A 10,119-nucleotide genomic window follows, 5' to 3' on the forward strand; every position below is an offset into this window, starting at 1 on the left:
GTTCTCCACCCAAAAAAAGTGCTTCCCTGTAGACAATTTCAGAGCAGTGACATTTATAGGATCACATCCCTTGTGTAAGACGCTTCCTTTCTCTCCAGTAATATTCCAGGAGTAGCAACAGAAGAGCTGTAACACAGCTGGAGGCTCTTGGAAACCACTGTGATTTACTGAAGTAGCTGCATACAGCACTGTGAAGCTGACCCTCGTGCTCCTTTGAGAATGAACCTGTACTTAGAAAAGCCATCTTTCATTTTCGCACCATATGGGTCAGAATCCCTGAGGGACCGTGGACTTCCAAACTGCGTTTCAGTTGCTCTTCGAAGGGTCATGGTGTACAAAGCCAGACTCAGTGCTCAGTTTGAGTGCTGATGCTGGGCTTTCCACCCAGAATACCTCCTTGCTCGCTCCAGGGCAGCTATAGATTCATTAAGAACAAATGCTAATGGTGCTCACACAAACTTTGAGTAGAAGGATGAAAACAAGCAAAGACTTCTTCAGATCAAATTCTTCAGAGGTGTTTGAACCCTTAACTCACCAAGTTTCACAGAGAGACATAATCAGGTGCCACTATCAAGCTGGAGGGAAACAGACACCAAAGGGAAAGAGACTTCCTGAAACACAGAAGCATTATTCCCCCACGAGGACAATCACAACCTGTTTGCTTTTATGAGCAAACAGCTTCAGAGAACAGCCAAATCACCACCTGTGATGGGCTTGTTCTCTAAATGTCTTTATTGCCCATTCAGAGGAACTACTAATATTGGCAGCAGGATTCTTCTAAGTTGGTCCTGACAAGCAATTAAGTACAACCTGGCATATTTGCTTCATTCATTTTTTATTCCGAGGTTGAGAGGTTCAAATGGCCTAAGCAACACAGAACCCACATTTGAAACAGCTGAAGTGTTACAAAATCGTGTAGCACACTGAGCGTCTTCCTCAGCAGGAATCAGTGGAGGCCAAGTCCTTAGCAAGCTCTGCTAACAAATGAAGCTCATTTGGCTTTAAGAGCAATACACTGATTTCTAGCAGCTGCCAACCTGTCCTGAATTGCTTTAAAATACACTGTAACATAACAGAATGAAAGTCACAATATATTACAGCTTCTGCAGCTCTTTAAGAATTTCATGTTCAGGCTGCAAGAGTCTGGAGTCCTTTGGAAAAGGATGCAAGTTCACTTCCTGGTCCTGGTAGTAAAAGACACCTGTGATTACAGTGCACAGGAGAACCAAGACTTCATAAACATAAAGGTAATAAACTTTCCTTACCTGAATAATATAGGGTTTACGTGTTCCTGCTTGGACTACAAGCTCTGATGGTATGAGCTAAAGCAGTGTATGAGTTAGTTGATTCAGGGGTTGCTACTGCATAAATAATGCATAATAATAGCAAATGACACTTCACAGAATGCATATATTGAGTTAAATAATGTGGACTCCTCAAATATAGAGAACTGCCTGTGCATGAGAAGTCTTTAGTTTTGATTAATCATTTGTAATCTGATCAAATGGAAGAAAGAAAGCTGCCTGGTGCAAATGACTATTTTCCCTTTTTTAACAGCTGACCGAACAATTGGGCACCCTTCTGGGTTGAGGAACAAATTAATATTCCTCAAATAACTCAAAAACATTTAAAGACTGAAACAGGCTGCATATGGGGATGCAGCTAGAAGTGGGTTAAATAGTAGGCAATTAGCTGCACATAAACCATGAATCAGTCTGTTTTGATGATAAGACTGTAATTTCAGCTTATGCCTTTTCAAGTATGTTTCACAAACACAATAGGCAGGATTATACTGAAAAGTGAGTAAAATGGTTCTCTTCTGTTAACTGAAAACATTTCTTTTTTCTTCCTTACTGTTCTCTAGGAACCAGCAGAAAGGTTTAGTGTAGCACTACAGGCCCTTACTGTAGTTGTGTTTGTATGATCAAGGTCTTCAGGAAAAAAAAAGAAAAAAAAGGAAAGAAAAGATTCACATTAGTTTAAAATTTGGCACTGTGGTACCAAACCACTTAATTAATTCACACTAATTTAAAATTTGGTACTGCGTGGCACCCTGCTGTAAAGTAGTTCAACATGGCCATCCAGGAAACATTCTCAGTACTAAACAGATGATTTCTTTTACACCAAATTTTCCCCCCTTCCTAAATTGAAAGTAAGGCTTTATTTTATGCTTATTTTTCAAGTTTATTGTCTTATAATTTTATTATTATTATATTATACATATGCTTGTATTATAAAATAATATCATATCATTATTATTATTACATTACAAATACTTAAACCTCTACTTGAATTCATGGAGTAAAATGATAACTGATGTTTGAAAGGAAGGCTAGAGGTAACACAAAAGTTCAAGAAATGCCAAGTGAAGAATACATTGCAGAATCTGGGGAATGCAAGAAAAAAATAACACAAACTTTAGAGTCATCTTAGAGTTTCTAACCCCAACTATTTTATTTGGAACCATTTTGTGGTTCAACTCACTTTCACTCTTTAATTTGAAAGATGGTATAAGAGGCCTCATTTACGCTTTGAATAGTAATGTAAAATACAATCAAACATGCTGGGTCACACAAGGATCAGCATTAAAAGAAAGTTAAATGAAAAGAGGGTATGGCCATGGATGTTTTAACGATTGATAACAATTGATTCTTTTTTGTACACAATGACTTGTTCATTGGGATCTCTCCCACATTTTCTTCTCACAGGATTTTAGGTTAAAAAGTGTCTTCTGGCTAGCTGCAGAGAAAGGGTAAAAAGCAGCACAGGAGAAGTTCAGAGGAAACCAGTTCACTGATGCCAGTTGCAGCACTGTAAGTTGTGATGGATCCCCATGTTAATTTTGTCAGCACTTTGTGCATGAAATACACAGTCAGATTGTACATATTTCTTTCCTACCATGCACACACAGGATAATGCCCTTTTTGCATAGAAGGAACCAAATAGATACACAGGGAAACAGATTTTTCAGAGATGCAACCTTTACTTTCGCTTTTCTTCGGCCTCTCTAAATTTCTTGGCTAATTTTTGAACTCTAGCTTTCTTGTTGCTCATATTCCTCATATACAAAGGATACACCTCCAAACCACTAATGACAATTACTTATGTTTATAGCGTGGTTGTGAGTCAGCTGTTGGCAACATCTCACAAACAGACCATGGTATTTCAGCACATTAGCCATGGTTAGGCTGAGCCCAAACTGTGGAAAATGAGAGCTCAAACTCTTATGCAGCATAGTCGTGGTTCTGGCTCCTGCTACAGTGTACTGTTTTGTACTGTTGTAAGAATACAGTACAAAAGCTATCTCCTTTTTGCATGCAATACCAATGTAACCTGAATACAAATAAACCACAAAGGAGATTATGCTTCTCAGCAATTATAGCAATTGGGTCTGGAGAACAAGAATGCCTTTTCTTTCTCTTATTCATGTATGTCCTTTTGTTCACTGTATGTTGGGATGATGATGCCAAGAGTGAAGCACCGTAGGGATGAATTGACATCTTGTTAGGTAAGGGGCAGAGCTGGATAAGGGACCAAGTGAGCCTGGAGCAAAAAACAAAGTGAAGACTTCATGGCTGCAATTCACATCGAACTGCTATAAATAATTAATAGGATTTGGTCAATTAGTCATCTTCTGTCTTGAGGACAGTTTTCTCTACTTCAGTCAACTAAATGATCAGATCATTTAGTGGATGGATACGCTGATTCCTGACCTCTTCTTAAGAGTTTTTTTCTGCATGCTTGGGTCATGGGACTTGGTATAGAATATATGATCCATTCTTAGCCTATTTTCTCTCTAGTCATGACCATACAGCACCTGAACTTGTATTGCCCAATATTTGTTTTTAAATTTGATTTTACCATGCATAATACAACTGAGTTAAGCCTGAGTGAGTTCTGGAATGCACTCTGGTAAGTCAGACAGAGACAGGAGTGTTTTGGAACTGGTCTTTCTCCTTACCACATTCAACCACAGACAAGAGAGCCAGCAGGAAAATAAACTGGAAATCTAGCATGTTAGTTCTGCTTTGCCAATGGAGAAATGGTCTTACCTTGATCGCATTTTGAAGAAATATTTACAGGAGAAACAAAAAAGATACAACTGCTTTTGGAGAATTTTCTTGTAGATGAGCCATATGAAGTTTAACAGGAATTTAATATGTAAATTTGGAGATGTTTATGACAGTGGAATGGAGGTGAGTTATAAAGGCCCACAGAGAAGACTTCTCAGCTGATAAGAGCTATCAGAGCACTTTTTTCTCCAGTGGACATAGGCCAGCTGAGCGACAGCCCACATAGTACAGAATGAAGTCATTTCTCTTCTTAACCATCCTTATAGACTCCTGTGCATGTGATGTAATTCTATTTAACTCCACAGAGAAGTTATCATTTCCTGTTAGAGTCCATCAAATGTTTCTGTGTAGGTTTCCTTTCACAGACTTCTTAGCATAGCCAGAAAATTAATTTTCTCTGTGTAAACTCAATGGCATAGCTCTTTTTCCTCTGAAGTCGTATGATGCCTGTCACCACAAAAACAGCCTACATGCAGCTGTATCTTGTTTTGGAGCCTGTGCTCTTGCATATGGTTTCTAGATGGAGGCAAATATCACTGCAATAGTTATTTAAATAATATATTGTCACACAATGATTAATTTCTGTTTTATTTTCAGCGTGAAAGTCTGTGGCGTAGACCCCCATATGGTAAAATAATAGGCTGAAAGATTAGCCACCATCACCATCTGTTACTCATCCCTGATTTCACTCCCTCTTTCAAGAGCTGATTGCAATTTCAAAATCTTTCATTGAATGAGTCTATTTTCTTTCAAGTTATTACCTAGATGACTTCAGTAATTCCATATAGATGGGGCCTGAAAAAGATATGCTGAGAGCAGTGAACGTGCACAAGACATTTGCATAATGCAGTGGAACAGAGGGTGCTGCGATAGGAAATTTGCAGGGCTGGTGTCTCGCTTCGCCTGTCAGTGTTTACAACAGTGTAAAGCCATTGCCTGCTTTGGAGTCACTCCAAAGAGCTACGCTACCGCAAGAGAGAAATGAGGTGCTTGGCACCCCTTTTCTTATCAAAGTCATCTATTGTGTACAGCAGGTGAGAGATAATAAAACACTTCTTTGAGTATGACTACCTATTACATGTTGTTTTCTTTAGTTGAGTATTCATGTCTGTATAGGTGAACTACATTTCTTATTGTATCCAAAGGAAAAGAAAGTAAAAGGGAGGGGGGAAGAAGGAAAGATAGGGAAAGCCAAACAAAAAAAGAAGAAACACATCTGAGGTAAGCACAAAGGGGAAATCAACAAAAAGTATTCTGTGATTGAGATCCCCACTAATTTGTATGACAGGCTCCAAGTCAAATCTAATATGCAATGTATCTTTGGCATGCAGCCCTTCAAACGCATATCAATCCTTGCAGAAGAACTTTTGCTGTTTGAAGGTTTGGCACTGCTGGCAGAGAGGATGCTGTTTGCACTGAGCTGCCCAGTGTTTTGTGATAAGCATCGCTCTTGACAGATTGAGGTAAGGCAATCAAGCCTGAATTTAATTGTTAGCAAACAGACATTCAGACTATGACAAATACAACCGAAAGCAGAAAGAATCTATCTCCCCCCACTCCTTTTTTTTTTTTTAATAGGAAACACAATGAAGGCATAAGCCACATCTCCAGATTTTACCAGCAGAAACATCAGAAACACTACTGCTACATCTGAAAGTGAATTAGAAATAAATGGCATTTCTGTTAGTGTTCCTATGTATCACTCTATTTGAGCAGGAAAAAAAGTCCGTGTCTGTCAACATTGGATAGCACTATATTTAGAGATGTCCTTGCCTTTCGCTGGCTCTGTGCACAAGTTAGAGCTCGGGACCCCTATTAAGGCTGCAAAATTTTCTCTGCTTTAACTTTGAAACTATCTACAGCGCGATATCATTGAAGAGTGACATTTTTCTATGACATCTCACAGCTTCTTTAATGGTGAAGTGAAATTTCACTGACAAATTTCCAGTTCTGAGCAAGCAATTGCTTTGTTCCAGGCTATCATTAGAAACACTTACCCTGCAGGATCTGCCTGTGCTAATACCATTATTTTCACGCAAGAACATAAAAAAAAAAATTAACTTACAGCCTGTTACTCCACTTTGTTAGCTGAATGACTGCTAAAGTGTCATGATTGACACATATATGCTCCATAAGCTGATTCAAATCACAAGTGATCTGAGCCACTGAGTTGTGAGTACATCACAACTACAAAATCACACTTTTTGCCCTAGCCTGGTCTCAGGTCCCATTGCCTGTTACATGTTCCTTCAACTTTACTTTCTAAATTAAACTTCAGGCACGTGAAAATTACTTTCCTGCTTGTACCATTGCCTAGCATATCATCAGGAAGCAATAGCCAAAATAAATAAATAAATAAATAAATAAAAATAGAGGTACTTAATGCCACAGGGTGTCAACTTTGTTTTCCAGATCCATCACTTCCATTGTTCACTACAGGACATCAGGCCAGATTCATAGTGGAAGTAAATCTGCCCAGCTTTGCTATACGTGACAGAGCTGCCCCAAAATGGAGCTACCAGTGTTTATGTGCATGAACAGTCTAAATGTCACTCTTCTGTCTGGCTCATGATTCAGAAGACCATAACTGTTTGACATAGCCCATGTATTTGTTATTTTAGGGGGCTGGTTGGAAGGAGATGGCAAAGGTTTTGGAGTCAATGATCTCCATCAGCTTTACAAACAAGGCAAGACTGCTGGGCTTTGTTTTCTTTTGGGAACTTTCCAAGCACCAGTACTTTACAAGTTACCCCTATAGGCAGCTCAGTATCTGTTTCAAGTTAATGCGCTTTGTTTTTCAGGCCACAAATAAAATCAGAACAAAGTAAAAGTTCAGATTTGTTTGAAAACAACCCAAATTGTGTATCGTGTGAAAAGAAAGGTAAAAGGAGGGTCAGGGAAGCTGAGAGTAGAGAGGGCATGGGATAGGAAAAATCTCTCCAGAGGAGGGAAAGCAATTTTTATGTCACAGAAAAAGAATAAATTTAAGAAAGGAGAAAAAGATAATAGTCAAAAAGTCTATGAAAATCACTTCAAAATACTGCAGCTCTCTTTCTCCTGGTGAAGTTTCGGTCTCAAGAGGGTCAAAGGGACTGAAAGCGCTAGCTCTCATATTACTTTTGTATTAGAGGTACAAGAAGCAGATGATAACAACACAGTCAAGGTACCTGGCCAAATTCTGCCCTTGATTATAATCACTCATATAATTTGAGAACCTTGCTCAACATGATCTTTTAACTTTTCGATTCCTGGAAAAGCTATAGCAACAGTGGAGGACTTGTATTAATCACACATCAAACACACACATACCTTTCTTAAAACAAACATAACCATATAAGCATTTAGAGGGATACATATACATACATACATACATACACACACATATATATATATTTCCTATTAGTAGGTTTTGTGTATCCAACTTGAGACTATTCCTCTTTGCTTTTTGGAAATTAAATGATTTATGAACACTGAGATTTGAGATTTGGAACTGCTCTGGCAAAGGGTCATGGATGTGCCTGCTCATTTCAGAGATGGGAAAAAGAGGCAGAGAGCTGTCAAGGGAGGTACTGAGGTACCTTTGTTTCTAAATCTGTGAACATGCTGCTGTGTTAGTTGATTTCCCCCCTGCTTTGTCCTTGCTTTTATCCCACAGCTTTATTCTCAAGAATAGCACCAGTTAGACTTCAGTAACTTGTGTTTGGAAGACCCAGTTTTAAAATTCTCCATTCCTTTGAAAATATGGAACAAATCTGGGGACGGTAGTGCCCATCTGCTAGGTGGGGATTACGACATGTTCCATACAACACAGAGAAAGGCAAAGAAAATGTGTTCTTTAGTGATCGTTTCTCTCCTCTGCTGGATGTACTGCTTTGTGCAATCAGCCTCAAAAATTTCCATTGACTACCATGGAAACTGCATTGGGCCAGGAGAAGCCATAGAGATGACAGATGGTAAGAAGTTATGCATATGACCGCCATATAGAATTGCTCACTGAATACTGAATTCAGATGAGTGCGTTGGCTCCTCCAGTGATCAGGGTTGAGCTCAAAAGCAGACAGGAAACCACCCCTCAGAACAATACCAAGTTTAAAATGATGCTAATATTTTGTGAGATGTTAAAGCAGGCAAAAAACATATTCAGTGATACTATCACTTATCTACCATCAGTGGGGTAGCTTCTCTCTTTGGTTCACTGGACAGGCTGATCTTTCTGTGAAGACAGGCAAAAGAAAGGGGGGAAAAACACAAAAATGAAAAAAGCCAATTCTACTAAGACGACTGATAAGCAAAGGAACTGTCTGGTTCAAAGAAGTGGAAATAAGAGATGAAACCTTTGAAATCCTTGTCACCACTTCAAGACTGGCTCAGGTCTGCATTGACCCATAGCCATTATCATAACTGGGAAAGATTTTGGTAGCCTCCATAAAATAGGATTGGGTTCTTAATCCAGTTAAGAGCAGATGTTCACATCAAGCAGTTCAAAACAAAATCTCATTTGTGACACTGAAAGGAATTGTTCCTTTGTCAAGTCAGAAATTGATAGTGCCACAATTTTCTTCCTGCATCTCCCTGTTTAGCAGTAAGACCTCAGTGCCTGGGTATTACAATGAGGACAACCAAAGAGAAATTCAAGATGAATGTGTCATCTGCCACGTGGGATAAGAACGTTATCAGAATGGAGAGAAATTTTCATTGTTCCTGTAAATTGTGTGGCTATGCTTTGAACTATATTTGTTTCATTTTTCTCTGAAAACAACTCAGAATCTGCTTGCATAGAGAGTCAGCACAAGTAACTTAGGCCCCTCTGGGCAGGGAAAAGTTTACAATGCCCAATTATCACTTTGCTCGAGCGTTTTAGGTCCCTTGCAAGTGACAGAGAAAGACGGCTTTACCTTTCAAAAGATGGCTTGCTAGCAACAATGAAAAGATGCAATTGAAAAGCTAGGCAACAATTTATATAGTTTCCTTTTATTAAAAAGTTTAAATTTTTTCTCTTATAGCTAAGAAGCAGTGGTAGGCAAGGAGGGAAGCATATAACACCCTCCTCCTGGATGATTAAAAAAGAGGAAAAAAAGTGTAATTTCAGTAAAGCTGCAAGAAGAGAAATAAGAAAGCTCTTTACCCTCCACAGATCCAGCTAGAGGAGCAGTCAACAAGGCATGACTAATGACAGCTTGAAAACGTTTCTCCACACAAATTGAATAGATGAGGGAATATATTTTCACCGTTGCTCTTAAAATGAATGTGGATGATCTTCCCAGATGAGTTAGGCTCCTAACTGATGTCCATACGTATTTATTTCCACAAGAAGCAATGTTGACACAATGGCAAATTTGTGCTACTCAAATCACACCAAACCATTGATTTTTTTAAGTTCAGCATCTCATCTCGTGTGGTTGCTTCCAAAGGCAGGCAAAGAGACCACACTGTAGCAAACTGAACTCATATCTCACACTGACTTGAAGATGCAGTTTGACACGTGCTGCCTAAACAAACCTGAGCACATCAGTTTTTTTCAGATGATTTACTTGTTACAGTGGCTCACAACATAAAAGCCAACAATCAGTCATTAGCACGCAGCAGAGGAAATTTTCCCAGGGTATTATGTATCGTGTTTGGAGAGTTAGAACTCACTGCTATTATTTATTCACACCACTATAAATTATTCTTCTCAAAATGAACCCGAGTCACGTAAATGCTGACTTGGAAAGTACCAGAGCCCTCTCTTTTCCTGCAGCATGTATTTTTTCCTTTATTATAAACTTCCTGGTTAAAAATGAAAAACCAAAGTCTAGCAGAGCTTGTGTTTCAAATCAATATCCTGGAGTCATGGGGAAAACCAGTTTGGTTAACATTGGCTGTATTCCTTATAAAGCTGTAAATTCATTGAGGGCTTCAATTGTTCCAGTGCTGCAAAACTGCAGAATGGAGCACTGCTGAAACATGCAAATAACTTTCATATTGGTGTAAGAATCAGACTGCTAGTACAGGCTTTTCCCTTCTCTTTTTTAAATAGGTATTTTGCCCCATCAGAGAATAGGCA

General features: G+C 38.9%; 1 long non-coding RNA gene across 2 annotated transcripts; it reads left to right on the plus strand.

Annotated features, from left to right (window-relative positions):
• The first annotated feature begins 884 nt into the window (after positions 1-884).
• LOC310894306 lies at positions 885-7,145 on the plus strand. 2 transcript variants are annotated; one of them, XR_014579789.1, is made up of 5 exons: positions 885-1,247; positions 2,709-2,813; positions 4,828-5,107; positions 5,405-5,536; positions 5,652-7,145. It is a non-coding gene; the product is annotated as an uncharacterized lncRNA (long non-coding RNA). The 2 variants fall into 2 exon arrangements; XR_014579790.1 differs by lacking the exon at positions 4,828-5,107.
• The last annotated feature ends 2,974 nt before the right edge of the window (positions 7,146-10,119 follow it).

This window comes from Anser anser (genome assembly GCF_964211835.1).
Source record: "Anser anser genome assembly, chromosome: 1".
Taxonomy (NCBI): Eukaryota; Metazoa; Chordata; class Aves; order Anseriformes; family Anatidae; genus Anser; species Anser anser.